General features: G+C 43.1%; 2 protein-coding genes across 2 annotated transcripts in view; one reads left to right on the top strand and one right to left on the bottom strand.

Annotated features, from left to right (window-relative positions):
• LOC138852929 (sorbitol dehydrogenase-like) overlaps positions 1–17,818 on the top strand; it is a 614,649-nt gene that overhangs the window by 286,898 nt on the left and 309,933 nt on the right. The gene's annotated exons all lie outside the window — the stretch shown is intronic.
• The window catches only part of LOC128688162 (uncharacterized), a 68,457-nt gene that overhangs the window by 13,779 nt on the left and 36,860 nt on the right, over positions 1–17,818 (bottom strand). The gene's annotated exons all lie outside the window — the stretch shown is intronic.

The raw sequence follows: 17,818 nt of genomic DNA, 5'->3' as shown, positions 1-17,818 counted from the left end.
TGAGTGGTGCACTTAGGGGTCTGTGGAGACAAAGAACTTTGTCCTTGGAGGCAAAGAGGGGAAAGTATGAGAGTATAGTTTTACCAACGCTCTTATATGGGTGTGAAGCATGGGTGATGAATGTTGCAGCGAGGAGAAGGCTGGAGGCAGTGGAGATGTCATGTGTGAGGGCAATGTGTGGTGTGAATATAATGCAGAGAATTCGTAGTTTGGAAGTTAGTAGGAGGTGCGGGATTACCAAAACTGTTGTCCAGAGGGCTGAGGAAGGGTTGTTGAAGTGGTTCGGACATGTAGAGAGAATGGAGCGAAACAGAGTGACTTCAAGAGTGTATCAGTCTGTAGTGGAAGGAAGGCGGGGTAGGGGTCGGCCTAGGAAAGGTTGGAGGGAGGGGGTAAAGGAGGTTTTGTGTGCGAGGGGCTTGGACTTCTAGCAGGCATGCGTGAGCGTGTTTGATAGGAGTGAATGGAGACAAATGGTTTTTAATACTTGACGTGCTGTTGGAGTGTGAGCAAAGTAACATTTATGAAGGGGTTCAGGGAAACCGGCAGGCCGAACTTGAGTCCTGGAGATGGGAAGTACAGTGCCTGCACTCTGAAGGAGGGGTGTTAATGTTGCAGTTTAAAAACTGTAGTGTAAAGCACTCTTATGGCAAGACAGTGATGGAGTGAATGATGGTGAAAGTTTTTCTTTTTCGGGCCACCCTGCCTTGGTGGGAATCGGCCAGTGTGATGATAAAAAAAAAAAACGTATAGGAATAGCCTACCTCCTCTTGCTTAAGTAAGGGATGCCGTCCCCATCTGTGTGTTCCCAGAGAAACTGATGTTATTCGACACTATTATCATATGGTCTTCCTTTTGTTCCTGAGTTAAGGTCACCCCACAACAGTGTTGTCCAAAAATAAAGTATCTGGCTGAGAAAGAAAATCAAATAACGTATCGGAAATATAAATAAAAATGAAGCTTATTTTCCTGTCTCATAAATATATTCTTAAACAATTAAATTTCTCCCACCCTCGCCGGAGTTACAATTAATTCAGGAGATACGATAGTTTTAACACAGTGTGACAATCCCCTTCTATCTTGCCCTGTTAATAAAATCCTCTACAAGCATGTAGCCTAGGCATGCTGCCATCTCTCTTATTTCCTGCTCTACTATAGTATATCCATATTTTCTTTATGCTTAAAATAATATACAGTTTTAAATTTTTTCAAGCCGTTTACATTCCAGGACATTATTCGTTCACTATTGTATCCAATATGCTTGTTAACGCTTTTTTCCTATGCTTCTTTCCATGCCAGTTCCTTTAAGCGAGAAAGATATGTTAGTGGACTCCCAAACATGTCCTCGTTCTCATCACTGTCACGAACGTCTGTCAACCGTAAGGTTTTTTCCTTACTATATAACTTTTAAAGGGGAGGATCTGTAAGCCAGTAGAAGGCCTACTTGGAAGGTCTATCTGAAGGGTCTACCTGGAGGGTTAATAAATTAGACACATGTGCAACACTTGGGTATCTTTATTGCTGGAACATTTCGCGACCCAGTGGCTTCATCAGTCTAGTACAATGAAAAATGGTGAAAATCAGAAGGAGTTTGAGGTAATCAGTCCCTCAGTCTGGAGTCTGATCTTCACCATTCTTCATTGTACTGGACTGATGAAGCCACTGAGTGGCGAAGTGTTTTCACAATAAAGATACCCAAGAGTTGCACATGTGTCTAATATATCAACTTGTTGGTTCTTTGAACCATTTATCTACATAACTGGAGGGTGTTGCTGGATGCAACACCCCCGCGGCCCTCAAACTCTTTGGCAGTTGTCCACATTGGCCAACTGTCCACATTAATTTTTCAAGAAAGTTCGTTTTGCCCTTGGGAGTAACAGCCTCCCTAATCTGTTGCCCTCCTGGGTATGTATAAATTCACATTCTGGTTGTTTCCTGGTCTTGAAGGCATGTGTGTTGGGTCATTGTGTACATCTATGTTGTCCCACCTGTCTCATGCCTCGTGTGTCTTAATTAACCATTTTTTCTATTCTCTTGTCCTTCTGGTTCTAAATCTTTTGAAGACCCATGTCTCGTAGGTCCATATTACTTTCTCTATCTGCTTCATCCTCTACCTAGAGTCTACCTGGAGGGTGTTCCGGGAGGGGTCAACGCCCCCGAGGCCCGGTCCATGACCAGGGCTCAGAGAAGACGTGCGTGGGTGTTAATGATGTATGCTTCAGGTAGGATGTTTCACAAGTTTCCTGTACGTTACCTTCTGTACGAATTATAATATACTGAAATAAAGTTAATCCCGGAGATGCAATAAATAAGATTCACCTCAAAACAGTGAGTGCACCGAGGCAGGGAGAGTACCAGTGCACAGTGAGTGCAGGAAGACAGGCGCAGTACCCGTGCCCAGTGAGTGCAGGGAGACAGGCACAGTACCCGTGCACAGTGAGTCCAGGGAGACAGGCACAGTACCCGTGTACAGCGAGCGCAGGGAGACAGGCACAGTACCCGTGCACAGTGAGTGTAGGGAGACAGGCACAGTACCCGTGCACAGTGAGTGTAGGGAGACAGGCACAGTACCCGTGTACAGCGAGTGCAGGAACACAGGCACAGTACCCGTGCACAGTGAGTGCAGGAAGACAGGCACAGTACCCGTGCACAGTGAATCCAGGGAGACAGGCACAGTACCCGTGTACAGCGAGTGCAGGAACACAGGCACAGTACCCGTGCACAGTGAGTGTAGGGAGACAGGCACAGTACCCGTGCACAGTGAGTGTAGGGAGACAGGCACAGTACCCGTGCACATTTCCACCCAATAATACGATGGAGTGCCAACTGGAGGTGAAGTACCGCAGTAACATCTACTACATGAGTAAAGTGACAGTAGTTTCTCTTGGAATCCCTTCGTTCACACAGTCGTGAAGCATTAATTCCGCTGTTGTCTCGTCACGACGGCCACTAAACCGCTCGGCATGTCTTAGAATGTTTTAATTTTGTCTTGTGTCTGTACTGAGTGAAGAAATCTTTCTGAGTTCACCCCTTTATTGTTCTAGGAATATATTTTATCATATACGTATATAAAATTGCCGTTATAAATGAAGATATGTATGTCAACGCATTAGACAAAAAGCGGACCACATTATTTTTGGGATCGTCCATAAAAAAAAGATGCATTTTATATGAAACCAGAGTGACAGTTCTCTTCCTCATCACACTGACAGCTCGGTGACGTTATCTTAAATATCACAGCGATCAAAAATGTGGAAATAGCGACTGCACATTTCCGGGTCTGATGAAAGCTTTCCAATTTCTGTCCCTGGATGGCGACGAATTGGCTACTTGTATGAGTTAGGTAGTGAGGAAGCCTCCATCCCTCCCATTCCATCCCTTTACATCATTACTGGGAAACCCCCTTCCCTCCTTCCTTCTTCGCATCATCTTACACTCATTACAATTTCCAGTTTCATCCTTTCCTCGTAATTTCCATTCCCTTTGCTTTCTACCTCCTCCTTTTTCCTTCGTTTGCCTTCTACCCCCATGTACCATTTTTTCCTTGTCAACTTTCTTTTCCGAACTGTGTTACGCCTCTCATTTCTCTTCTTTTGTTCTGTAGCTACAAATAAGTAAACACATTACCCGACCCTCAGAGATTTTTCCATGTCTGCTTACTAAGAAAATACCAATAGTAGTAGTAGCAGCAGCAGCAGCAGCAGCAGCAGCAGCAGCAGCAGCAGCAGCAGCAGCAGCAACAGCAGCAGCAGCAGCAGCAGCAGCAGCAGCAGCAGCAGCAGCAGCAGCAGCAGCAACAGCAGCAGCAGCAGCAGCAACAGCAGCAGCAGCAGCAGCAGCAGCAGCAGCAGCAACGGCAGCAACAACAGCGACAACAACAGCAGCAGTAGCAGTAACAGCAACAGCAGCAACACCACCACCACCAACAACAGCAACAATGGCAACAGCAACAGCAGCAGTAACAGCATCATATATCAGGACTCACGTCTCCCGCTATCTCCACCTTTAAAGTATTGGCTCCAGCACCACGCCTAACTCCACTAATCTATACACGTCCTCCACCGCACTCACTGATACAAGTATCGCCGGGACTGCAACAGCGACCGATTACAACCATTTGTTTCAAGGTTGCCTTCCACAACACTTAAATAATGATAAATTATAATCTAGGAAGAACTTCACTATAATGAAGCGGTTTCTGTTAACTGCCCGAAATGTTGGGCATAATCATCGGCTTTTAAACACAATGTTGACCACGAAATGTAATATATATATATATATATATATATATATATATATATATATATATATATATATATATATATATATATATATATATGCAATAAGATCACAGTAAACAGGTGATTTCAGAATATGCAAAACAACCACTGTGAAAGAATAGAGAAATTTTAAGCCCTTTCGTGACTATTCACATTATCAAGAAACTATGAAAGTAAAGCATCCAAGGAAGGTATATAAGGGGTCTGGCCAACACCTCACTATCAGATCCCACAACAGTTAAACACCTGACACGCGCTGGCCCAACTGGACAGGTCCTTCGCACAACCCACCAACAAACTATTCTACCCAATAAAATTTAAAAAATTATTATTTGTCCAGTGTATGATTAAATTCTTCCCAAATTCTATTAATTATAAATGGATCTAATTTATATAAACTAAAGGAAATATTCACATTATTGTCAAAACTGCTTTTTATGAAACAAGATTCAATTATATTCCTGTCGACCATGGACTTGCTTCATACTACTTTCTCAATTGATTTTCAAAAAGCTGAGAAAGTAGTATCAAGCAAGTCCATGGCAGTTAGGGTAAAATATAAACAGCTATTGGAGGATAGATGGGCTAATGAGAGCATAGGCAGTGGGGTCGAAGAGGTATGGGGTAGGTTTAAAAATGTAATGTTAGAGTGTTCAGCAGAAGTTTGTGGTTACAGGAAAGTGGGTGCGGGAGGGAAGAGGAGCGATTAGTGGAATCATGATGTAAAGAGTGTAGTAAGGGAGAAAAAGTTAGCATATGAGAAGTTTTTACAAAGTAGAAGTGATGCAAGGAGGGAAGAGTATATGGAGAAAAAGAGAGAGGTTAAGAGAGTGGTGAAGCAATGTAAAAAGAGAGCAAATGAGAGAGTGAGTGAGATGTTATCAACAAATTTTGTTGAAAATAAGAAAAAGTTTTGGAGTGAGATTAACAAGTTAAGGAAGCCTAGAGAACAAATGGATTTGTCAGTTAAAAATAGGAGAGGAGAGTTATTAAATGGAGAGTTAGAGGTATTGGAAAGATGGAGGGAATATTTTGAGGAATTGTTAAATGTTGATGAAGATAGGGAAGCTGTGATTTCGTGTATAGGGCAAGGAGGAATAACATCTTGTAGGAGTGAGGAAGAGCCAGTTGTGAGTGTGGGGGGAGTTCGTGAGGCAGTAGGTAAAATGAAAGGGGGTAAGGCAGCCGGGATTGATGGGATAAAGATAGAAATGTTAAAAGCAGGTGGGGATATAGTTTTGGAGTGGTTGGTGCAATTATTTAATAAATGTATGGAAGAGGGTAAGGTACCTAGGGATTGGCAGAGAGCATGCATAGTTCCTTTGTATAAAGACAAAGGGGACAAAAGAGAGTGCAAAAATTATAGGGGGATAAGTCTGTTGAGTATACCTGGTAAAGTGTATGGTAGAGTTATTATTGAAAGAATTAAGAGTAAGACGGAGAATAGGAAAGCAGATGAACAAGGAGGCTTTAGGAAAGGTAGGGGGTGTGTGGACCAGGTGTTTACAGTGAAACATATAAGTGAACAGTATTTAGATAAGGCTAAAGAGGTCTTTGTGGCATTTATGGATTTGGAAAAGGCGTATGACAGGGTGGATAGGGAGGCAATGTGGCAGATGTTGCAGGTGTATGGTATAGGAGGTAGGTTACTGAAAGCAGTGAAGAGTTTTTACGAGGATAGTGAGGCTCAAGTTAGAGTATGTAGGAAAGAGGGAAATTATTTCCCAGTAAAAGTAGGCCTTAGACAAGGATGTGTGATGTCACCGTGGTTGTTTAATATATTTATAGATGGGGTTGTAAGAGAAGTAAATGCGAGGGTCTTGGCAAGAGGCGTGGAGTTAAAAGATAAAGAATCACACATAAAGTGGGAGTTGTCACAGTTGCTCTTTGCTGATGACACTGTGCTCTTGGGAGATTCTGAAGAGAAGTTGCAGAGATTGGCGGATGAATTTGGTAGGGTATGCAAAAGAAGAAAATTAAAAGTGAATACAGGAAAGAGTAAGGTTATGAGGATAACAAAAAGATTAGGTGATAAAAGATTGGATATCCGATTGGAAGGAGAGAGTATGGAGGAGGTGAATGTATTCAGATATTTGGGAGTGGACGTGTCAGCGGATGGATCTATGAAAGATGAGGTGAATCATAGAATTGATGAGGGGAAAAGGGTGAGTGGTGCACTTAGGAGTCTGTGGAGACAAAGAACTTTGTCCTTGTAGGCAAAGAGGGGAATGTATGAGAGTATAGTTTTACCAACGCTCTTATATGGGTGTGAAGCATGGGTGATGAATGTTGCAGCGAGGAGAAGGCTGGAGGCAGTGGAGATGTCATGTGTGAGGGCAATGTGTGGTGTGAATATAATGCAGAGAATTCGTAGTTTGGAAGTTAGGAGGAGGTGCGGGATTACCAAAACTGTTGTCCAGAGGGCTGAGGAAGGGCTGTTGAGGTGGTTCGAACATGTAGAGAGATTGGAGCGAAACAGAGTGACTTCAAGAGTGTATCAGTCTGTAGTGGAAGGAAGGCGGGGTAGGGGTCGGCCTAGGAAAGGTTGGAGGGAGGGGGTAAAGGAGGTTTTGTGTGCGAGGGGCTTGGACTTCCAGCAGGCATGCGTGAGCGTGTTTGATAGGAGTGAATGGAGACAAATGGTTTTTAATACTTGACGTGCTGTTGGAGTGTGAGCAAAGTAACATTTATGAAGGGGTTCAGGGAAACCGGCAGGCCGGACTTGAGTCCTGGAGATGGGAAGTACAGTGCCTGCACTCTGAAGGAGGGGTGTTAATGTTGCAGTTTAAAAACTGTAGTGTAAAGCACCCTTCTGACAAGACAGTGATGGAGTGAATGATGGTGAAAGTTTTTCTTTTTCGGGCCACCCTGCCTTGGTGGGAATCGGCCAGTGTGATAATAATAAAAAAAAATACATATTCAGTTTGGAAATATTTTCCACACAGAGCATCCCAATAATTCTTCTAAAAATATCCATATATATTTTTAATATAAACAATAAAACAATCACATTTTATAACTAAAAAGGCATTTATTACGTCCCATTATATTAAATTTCACAACTAATCATGGAATCACATTAAAAAAAATTACAAGATTATTATCATTGTGAATGTTTAAGGTTGAGCGAAACGTTCACCTTTAATGACAAACAACTCCAGGTTACAAAACTTATAATCAAATGTAATCCTGATTAAAAAAAACTCAGTTAATGGGAGTTTCCTTAATGAGATGAGTTATTAACACAGGCTTCTGGGGCCAAATTATAACTAATTACTAAGGTCGCAAATCTCTAATTTTGCGCTAACCAATTATATCCTCCAGCATCTCGAAATATCTTTTTAATATTGTATATGTGTAGTATAGTCGCATTAGACTTCCAATGTATATTAAAAGTGAACTTGGCTTTAACATACAGAACAAAAGTTATCATCTATTTTGAGTACCACGAACCTAGTCTTTTTAGCGCCTCGTGTAGTGTGTGTCACGACTGTGTATCTTGTGGTCTTCAAGACTAAGACATGTACAACATGTACAAATACAAAGGCAGCAGCAGAAATATTTATTTCTTTTTTTGTATTTGACTGAAGAAGCCTGCCGTGTAGGCGAAACGTTTCAACAATAAGGATACCCAACTGTTGTACATGTGTCTTAATCTTCAACTTGTCCGTATTTTATACCATTTTCAACACTCTTGCGTCTTTCTATTTCTTAATCATTCCCGGACCTCCTCTTAAGTTTTCGTCTTCCGCATTTATTTGTGCGCTATCTATTTCTTCGTGCCATTATTTATCTTTATTTTGGCTTGCCTGCATGATTGGCCAAATATCAGAATCGCCACAGTTGTTTTTTTTCCATTTTTCCTACTAACCTTCGGCCTCCAAGACTGTGACGAATCATTCATGTTTGAAATGTGTGTTGTTAGTTTATCCAGCATTCATCTACATTATGTCCCAGTTAGAAAACTTCTCGGTACTTCATTGTTTTATCTTCTTAGTGAATACTTCCATTACGAAATGTGTTTGTTAGTGGGGACAAAATTGACCTAATTTGCCCGAAATGCTTTGCATAACAGCCTGGTTGATCAGACCTTGATCCACCATGAGGCCTGGTCTCAGACCGAACCACGGAGGCGTTAACCCCCTAAACCCTCTTCAGGTATAACAAGGGGCTTTCTGTATAGTAGTATATCATTGATGTCAGCTAGGACTGTATACCTTGTACATGTAGAAGCAAAGATTATATTATTATTATTATTATTATTATTATTATTATTATTATTATTATTATTATTATTATTATTATTATTATTAATTATTATTATTAATTATTATTAATTATAATTAATAATAATAATAATAATTATTATTATTATTATTATTATTATTAGTAGTAGTAGTAGTAGTAGTAGTAGTAGTAATAGTAGTAGTAGTATTAAGAGGAAGTTCTGTGTGTTGTATGACAGGTAGGTAGAATGTCTTGAGGTTGTCCTTGAAGGAAGGTTGTCACACGAAGGTTTTAGGATCGTGTAATGAGTTGCATATTTAGTGTTAGGATTGAAGGTAGATTGTAGAGACAGGAAGATACGATGTTGGTGTATGATTTTGGTGAAGGTGGTGAAGTAGGTGATAGAGTAGATGTGTATAATAAACAACGAAGCGCAGAAAAATCAAATTGTTAGGTCAAACTTCTTTTATGTACAGGCACAGTGCCTGTCTGTCCAGGCACTCAAGACTGTGTCCAGCTCTCATTTAGTAAGTTTAACTGAGGCACAGGTATACATAACTACAATTATCATACATAGTGTAAATTACCAATAATAATCCTAAAACTCTACTTCAATAATTAAAAAAAAAACCGCAATTCCAACTCCCAAAACAAGACGGTGAGATTAATGCTTGACCTGGCTCCGAGAGCACAAGTGAGCCAAGTCTTAGCCTGTAAATGAGCTGAGGCAGGATAATATATCTTCGCCTGTAAACTAAGATGTGTAAACAAACAATAAACTGACACAAAGAACGGCTAAGAGTTTCTATAAATTATGTCTGAACTTTCACGTTACTGAATTAAAAAAAATAAAACGTCCTCGGAAATAATGACTCATTAAAGCCAGTTTTTAATAATTGTTTATTTTTTATTTATGGAGCAATTTCCATGGCTGCTGTAGACATCCGAGTGTAGATTTCCGAGAGTAGATACCCAAGAGTAGATATAGGAGAGTAGATATCCGAGAGTAGATATCCAATAGTAGATATCGGAGAGTTGATATCGAAAGTAGATATCGGAGAGTAGATATCCGATAGTAGATATCCAAGAGTAGATATGCAAGAGTAGATATCTGAGAGTAGATATTCTGAGAGTAGACATAGTTCTGAGGGAATATCACCATTCATATACGCAAGTTAGAATTCATTATCCATGGATATTAAAGTTATTAAACTGAACGAGTGACATAATGTGGGTAATATACTGGTGGATATGTACAATATTAAGTCTTAAGAAAGAATAATAAACCTGGTTCATGACTAGAGAAAGTTATTGAAAATAAAAATACTGTAAACTTGTATGGTACATCGCATCTAACGTATCTTTTTCCATGACTGTTTCTCCATTCTATCCTCACATATCCCTACCTCCTTCCTTCCATCCCTCCCTCCATCCTTTCCTCCCTCCCTCCATCCTTTCCTCCCTCCCTCCATCCTTTCCTCCCTCCCGTCATGAAGGCTGAGTTCCAAACATTATTGATTCTTGCTGTCTCTAATGGAACATTAATATCTACATTATCAGTGTCAGGTAAAGGTGAAGCAGTGAGTTACCGTGGTGGGGTGCCTCTTAGGGTGCCACTCGAGAGAGGCACAGACACTCTGGACGACCAACAGGACTCGACCTGAGAGCTGCCAAGAGGACCAATAGGAACTGCAATCGGAGGTAACAAGATCAATATAAAAGCCAATGATATCTTGCAGATTATTCTCATCTCTCTCTCTCTCTCTCTCTCTCTCTCTCTCTCTCTCTCTCTCTCTCTCTCTCTCTCTCTCTCTCTCTCTCTCTCTCTCTCTCTCTCTCTCTCTCTCTCTTTCTCTTTCTCTCTGGCTTCCTGCTGTCAATATTCTCAACATACTTCATCATAATCCGTTTGAAAATTCTCTTTCAGCCCTCGGAGTACACTGAAAAAAATTTCACAGTTCCGGCGGGGAGTTTCTCAGAGGCTAAGTCTTGTATTCTGTCCCGAGGTGAGGGATCCAAGGTGAGGGATCCAAGGTGAGGGATCCAAGGTGAGGGATCCAAGGTGAGGGATCCAAGGTGAGGGATCCAAGGTGAGGGATCCAAGGTGAGGGATCCAAGGTGAGGGATCCAAGGTGAGGGATCCAAGGTGAGGGATCCAAGGTGAGGGATCCAAGGTGAGGGATCCAAGGTGAGGGATTCAAGGTGAGGGATCCAAGGTGAGGGATCCAAGGTGAGGGATCCAAGGTGAGGGATCCAAGGTGAGCGATCCAAGGTGAGGGATCCAAGGTGAGGGATCCAAGGTGAGGGATCCAAGGTGAGGGATCCAAGGTGAGGGATCCAAGGTGAGGGATCCAAGGTGAGGGATCCAAGGTGAGGGATCCAGAGTTAGGGATCCAAGGTGAGGGATCCAGCATGAGGGATCCAAGGTGAGGGATCCAGAGTTAGAAATCCAAGGTGAGGGATCCATTATGAGGGATCCAAGGAGAGGAACCCAAGTTGAGGGATCCAAGGTGAGGGATCCAGGGTGAGGGATCCAATGTGAGGGATCCAGGGTGAGGGATCCAACGTGAGGGATCCAGGGTGAGGGATCCAAGGTGAGGGATCCAGAGTTAGGGATCCAAGGTGAGGGATGCAGTATGAGGGATATAAGGTGAGGGATCCAGGGTGAGGGATCCAAGGTGAGGGATCCAGACTTAGGGAACCAATGTGAGGGTTCCAGTATGAGGGATCCAAGGTGAGGGATCCAGGGTGAGGATCCAAGGTGAGGGATCCAGGGTGAGGGATCCAAGGTGAGGGATCCAGAGTTAGGGATCCATGGTGAGGAATCCAGTAAGAGGGATGCAGTATGAGGGATCCAAGGTGAGGGAGCCTGGGTGAGGGATCCAAGGTGAGGGATCCAGACTTAGGGAACCAAGGTGAGGGTTCCAGTATGAGGGATCTAAGGTGAGGGATCCAGGGTGAGGATCCAAGGTGAGGGATCCAGGGTGAGGGATCCAAGGTGAGGGATCCAGAGTTAGGGATCCATCGTGAGGGATCCAGTATGAGAAATCCAAGGTGAGGGATCCAGGGAAAGGGATCCAAGGTGAATGATCCAAAATGAGGGATCTAGTATGAGGGATCCAAGGTGAGGAATTCAAGTTGAGGGATCCAAGGTGAGGGATCCAGGGTTAGAGATCCAAGGTGAGGGATCCAGTATGAGTGATCCAAGGTGAGGGATCCAGGGTTAGGGATCCAAGGTGAGGGATCCAGTAAGAGGGGTGCAGTATGAGGGATCCAAGGTGAGGGATCCAGGGTGAGGGATCCAAGGTGAGGGATCCAGACTTAGGGAACCAAGGTGAGGGTTCCAGTATGAGGGATCTAAGGTGAGGGATCCAGGGTGAGGATCCAAGGTGAGGGATCCAGGGTGAGGGATCCAAGGTGAGGTATCCAGAGTTAGGGATCCATCGTGAGGGATCCAGTATGAGAAATCCAAGGTGAGGGATCCAGGGTTAGGGATCCAAGGTGAATGATCCAAAATGAGGGATCTAGTATGAGGGATCCAAGGTGAGGAATTCAAGTTGAGGGATCCAAGGTGAGGGATCCAGGGTTAGAGATCCAAGATGAGGGATCCAGTATGAGTGATCCAAGGTGAGGGATCCAGGGTTAGGGATCCAAGGTGAGGGATCCAGGGTGAGGGATACAAGGTGAGGTATCCAGAGTTAGGGATCCAAGGTGAAGGATCCAGAGTTAGGGATCCAAGGTGAGGGATCCAGTATGAGGGATCCAAGGTAGGGAATCCAAGTTGAGGGATCGAAGGTGAGGGATCCAAGGTTAGAGATCCAAGGTGAGGGATCCAGTATGAGGGATCCAAGGTGAGGGATCCAGGGTTAGGGATCCAAGGTGAGGGAACCAAGGTGAGGGATCCAAGGTGAAGGATCCATTTCGAGAAATCTAAAGTAAGGGATCCAAGGTGAGGGATCCAAGGTGAGAGATCTAAAGTGCGGGATCCGGCGAGTCATGGTACGTGGCGAGGTGTTTGAGTGGGCGCCTGTAACGAGCGGGGTGCCACAGGGATCAGTCCTAGGTCCGGTACTGTTACTGGTATTTTTGAACGACATGACGGAAGAAATAGAATCCGATGTGTCCCTGTTTGCAGATGATGTGAAGTTGATGAGAAGAATTAAATCGGACGAGGACCAGACAGAACTACAGAGAGATCTGGACAGACTGCAGGCCTGGTTCAGAAACTTTCTCCTGGAGTTCAACTCCACCAAGTGCAAAGTCATAAAGATTGGGGAAGGGCAAAGAAGACCACAGACGGAGTACAGTCTAGGGGGCCAGAGCCTAGAAACGTCACTCAAGGAAAAGGATCTTGGCGTGTGTATAACACCGGGCACAGCTCCTGAGGCGCACATCAACCAAATAACTGCTGCAGCATACGGGCGCCTGGCAAATCTAAGAACAGCATTCCGACATCTAAATAAGGACTCATTCAGGACCCTGTACACTGTGTAAGTTAGGCCCATATTGGAATATGCAGCGCCAGTTTGGAACCCTCACCTAGCCAAGCAAGACTAGTCCCGGAGCTAAGAGGTATGTGCTACGAGGAGAGGTTAAGGGAAATCGACCTGACGACACTGGAAGACATGAGCGATAGGGGGAATATGATAACGACATATAAAATACTGAGAGGTATAGACAAGGTGGACAGAGACAGGATGTTCCAGAGATGGGACACAGCAACAAGGGGTCACAGATGAACCACAGGGATGTAAGAAAGTATTTCTTCAGTCAAAGAGTTGTTAGGAAATGGAATAGCCTGGGTAGTTATGTAGTGGAGGCAGGATCCATACATAGCTTTAAGAAGAGGTATGATTAAGCTCACGGAGCAGGAAGAGTGACTGAGTAGCGGCCAGTTGAAGAAGCGGGGCCAGGAGCTGTGACTCTATCCCCGCAGCCACAACTAGGTGAGTACAACTAGGTGAGTACACACACACACACACACACACACACACACACACACACACACACACACACACACACACACACACACACATACACACACACATACACACACACACACACACACACACACACACACACACACGGGGCCAGGAGCTGAGTCTCGAGCCCTGCAACCACAATTAGGTGAGTACACACACACACACACACACACACACACACTCACACGGGGCCAGGAGCTGAGTCTCGAGCCCTGCAACCACAATTAGGTGAGTACACACACACACACACACACACACATACACTAGACACACTAAAGGCAGCCTGCCTTCTGCTTTGCCAAGTACAGTGGAACCTCGGTTGTCGAATGGATTAGTTGTTGAACAAATCGGTTTTCGAACCGATTTGTTCGATTTGGTTTCATACGTGGTCTTGGTTGTCGACCGACAACGCTCGGATCACGTGGTCACCAGAGTCCACAGCGTGGGTCTCAGTCAGTATAGCGACTAACGCGCGTGCTGTAACCATCTATTGATCTCTGCTGTGCATCTTGTGAAGGTAATGAAACGAAAAGTACGAAATTTGATGGAAAACTTACGGAATTACGCTGTCACGAAGTTGTAGGTCTCGGAGATATTTGCGCATCAGCGATTTCGCCCACTTTGAGCCCTATTTTTGGGCCAATTCGATTGTTTCAGTCGACCAACTCTTAGCTATTTCGCAAGAAGTCCTTTTGTTCTATAGATTGAGTACAAAAAAGTGCCCATTTACCTATTTCAACTTCCCAATAAAGTGATCTGACATTACTAATTTCGCCAATTTCACACAAAATTCAAGAAAGGACAGTTTCAAAATAGGGTCTAGCATAAACAATGCAGACATTTCTGGCACTAAAATAACATTTCATATGTTCATTAGTCACGCCTATTGGCCCCTCTTATATTACGCTTGCTTTTTATTTTTAATTTTTATTCACACAAAAATATTAGATTTACTGTTATTCAGCCTACTGCAAAATTGTAACAATTGTATAAATAATATCAGCGCATTCGTGAATGCATATGAGACGCACCAGTTGACGTGTACTGGACGCGTGACGTGATTTGTTTACGCTTGAAAATCGGTAAAAATCAAATATTTCCGCTATTTTGAGCTCAATCTCAAGCTACTTTTAGACTTAAACCATTGAAAATCATCTCTGTTTCTGTAACATATCTTCCATTCTATGAAATGAGACCAAGGAAACGAGAACAGAACCATAAATACTATACGAAAATACACCGCAAAGTCGATGTTTTAAACCAAAAACACTTATGCAGTTTTTTCTCATTATGCACTGCATACTGTAGGATTGTTTTTATACTGAGTACACTGACCATGCTGACACATTCTTTCACATGTAGGCCTAGCAGCTTTCTCCGGCAAGATTTGACAGATAAGAGGCAGTTAAATTTTTGTTTACTGTACAATATTTCAGTTAAATTTTCATTTAGTATTCATCTTTACAGCTTCTCTGCTGTATACTTTATACATTGTTTTATGTAGTAGTCAGTACATTATTATTAATAATTTTATTGTCATTTTTCATCTGGAATGGATTAATTCTCTTTACATTATTCTTTATGGGAAAAATTGTTTTGGTTGCCGACCATTTTGGTTGTCGAACCGACATCTGGAACGAATTAAGTTTGACAACCGAGGTACCACTACCAAGCACCCCTATGTACTCATTACTTGTAATACTAAATTAGCTAAAGATTTTCTTTGCTGCTACAGTCTATGATTATTATCATCTAAATTTAAAATAATAATAATAATAATCTTTATTTCAAATATACACAGTGATGTATATGTTTCTCAGTGTATATATGCCGAGAGTATATACTGATCCCAACCTTTAGGGTATAAAGGATCCTTGACTGGTTTTGAACAGATTACACGTAGTCTTAATGACCCTCGTGTAGTCGATAGGGTTTCAACCCCGTTAATCATCATCTACTCCGTGGCATTGGATTTCCTATAATGATATTTTCTGAATCATTAAACGTATATGGGCCATTCAGTGCCAGTTGTGGAGGCTCTATCTTTCTTAAAGTTCCAGGAGCTGTGGAGGCTCCATCCTTCTAGAAGTTCCAGAAACTGTGGAGGTTCCATCCTTCTTGAAGTTCCATGAGCTGTGGAGGTTCCATCCTACTTGAAACTCCAGGATTTGTGGAACCTCCATCCTTCTTAAAGTTCCAGGAGTTGTGGAGTCTCCATCCTTTTTGAAGCTCCAGGAGCTGTCGAGATTCCATCCTACTTGAAGCTCCAGGAGCTGTAGAGGTTCTATCCTTCTTGAAGTTCCAGGTGCAGTAGAGGCTCCATTCTTTTTGCAGCTCCAGGAGCTGTAGAGGTTCCATCCTTCTTGCAGCTTCAGGAGCTGTAGGGGTTCCATCCTTCTTGCAGCTCCAGGAGCTGTAGAGGTTCCATCCTTCTTGCAGCTCCAGGAGCTGTAGAGGTTTTATCCTTCTTGCAGCTCCAGGAGCTGTAGAGGTTCCATCCATCTTGCGGCTCCAGGTAATTCAAACACGGTGACCTAAATCGCAGGTATTAAAGGGACGCGACTCGCATGGGGATGGGGGTGCTATGCGTCCCCACAATCCACTAATCCTCCACCCATTTCAACAGCCCGCAACCTTCCCATCCACCACCCCCATTCACACACCCCACCACCACCTACTCAAACGCATCCATCAAACTGTACTCCCCTTCAGGTTGTCAATCTGGTTCACCATCTTCATACACAACTAGGTTTTTGTTCCTCACCGTTCTTTACTCACGATGAAATGCAGAAAGACGAGTAGAGGTGTTGAGGCGAGAGAAGGAAAAAATAAAGATAGAGGGAGAAGAGGCAGAGAGAAGAAAGAGAGCGAGTTTGGCTGGTTAATTGGCCTTAAAGCCAATAGACTACACGAGGGCCATTAATGATGCACGTAATACGTTTAATACCAGTCAAGAAAACTTTTATATCCGAAACAGGGGTTACAGGAAACATTCACTGATTATACACAAAGAGAAATACACCTCTCGGCGTATATACACACAAATACATACACATCTCAGTGTATATAATCAGGGATATACACCTCCCGGTATATATATACTGCATCTGGCAGGATCTGGTGAAATAACTTATCACAAGCCTGGTGCTCCGGGGGATGGGATACACCGCCTAGCTTCAGCTAGGAGCCCATACTTATCTGGAGTCTGGCTGTGTGGTAAAAGTAATCTGCATCAAAGTACTGTGTACTTTGATGCAAAGTGTGCAGGTTCGAATCCTGCTATGTACTGAGAGATTATATATATATATATATATATATATATATATATATATATATATATATATATATATATATATATATATATATATAAATATGTATATATATATATATATATACATACATATTTATATATTTGTATGTTTGTGTGTGTATACTCACGTAAATGTACTCACCTAATTGTGGTTGCAGGGGTCGAGACTCAGCTCCTGGCCCCGCCTCTTCACTGAGTGCTACTAGGTCCTCTCTCTCCCTGCTCCATGAGCTTTATCATACCTCATCTTTAAGCTATGTATGGTTCCCGCCTCCACTACGTCACTTTCTAGGCTATTCCAGGGCCTGACTACTCTATGACTGAAGAAATACTTCCTAACATCCCTTTGATTCATCTGAGTCTTCAATTTCCAATTGTGACCTCTTGTGTCTGTGTCCCTTCTCTGGAACATCCCGTCTTTGTCCACCTTGTTTATTCCGCGCAGCATTTTATGTCGTTATCATGTCTCCCCTGACCCTCCTGTCCTCCAGTGTCGTCAGGCCGATTTCCCTCAACCTTTCTTCGTAGGACAATCCCCGTAGCTCTGGGATTTGTCTTGTTGCAAACCTTTGTACTTTCTCTAATTTCTTGACGTGCTTGACTAGGTGTGGATTCCAAACTGGTGCTGCATACTCCAGTATGGGCCCGACGTAAATGGTATACAGAGTCTTGAACGAATCCTTACTGAGGTATCGGAACGCTATCCGTAGGTTTGCCAGGCCCCCGGATGCTGCAGCAGTTATCTGATTGATGTGCGCCTCAGGAGATATGCTCGGTGTTATACTCACCCCCAGATCTTTTTCCTTGAGTGAGGTTTGCAGTCTTTGGCCATCTAAACTATATTGTGTCTGCGGTCTTCTTTGCCCTTCCCCAATCTTCATGACTTTGCATTTGGCAGGGTTAAACTCAAGGAGCCAGTTGCTGGACCAGGCTTGTAGCCTGTCTAGGTCTCTTTGTAGTCCTGCCTGATCCTCATCCGATTTGATTCTTCTCATTAACTTCACATCATCTTCAAACAA

This window comes from Cherax quadricarinatus, chromosome 19, assembly GCF_038502225.1.
Source record: "Cherax quadricarinatus isolate ZL_2023a chromosome 19, ASM3850222v1, whole genome shotgun sequence".
Lineage (NCBI taxonomy): Eukaryota > Metazoa > Arthropoda > Malacostraca > Decapoda > Parastacidae > Cherax > Cherax quadricarinatus.
This window is presented reverse-complemented; position numbering and strand designations above follow the sequence as displayed.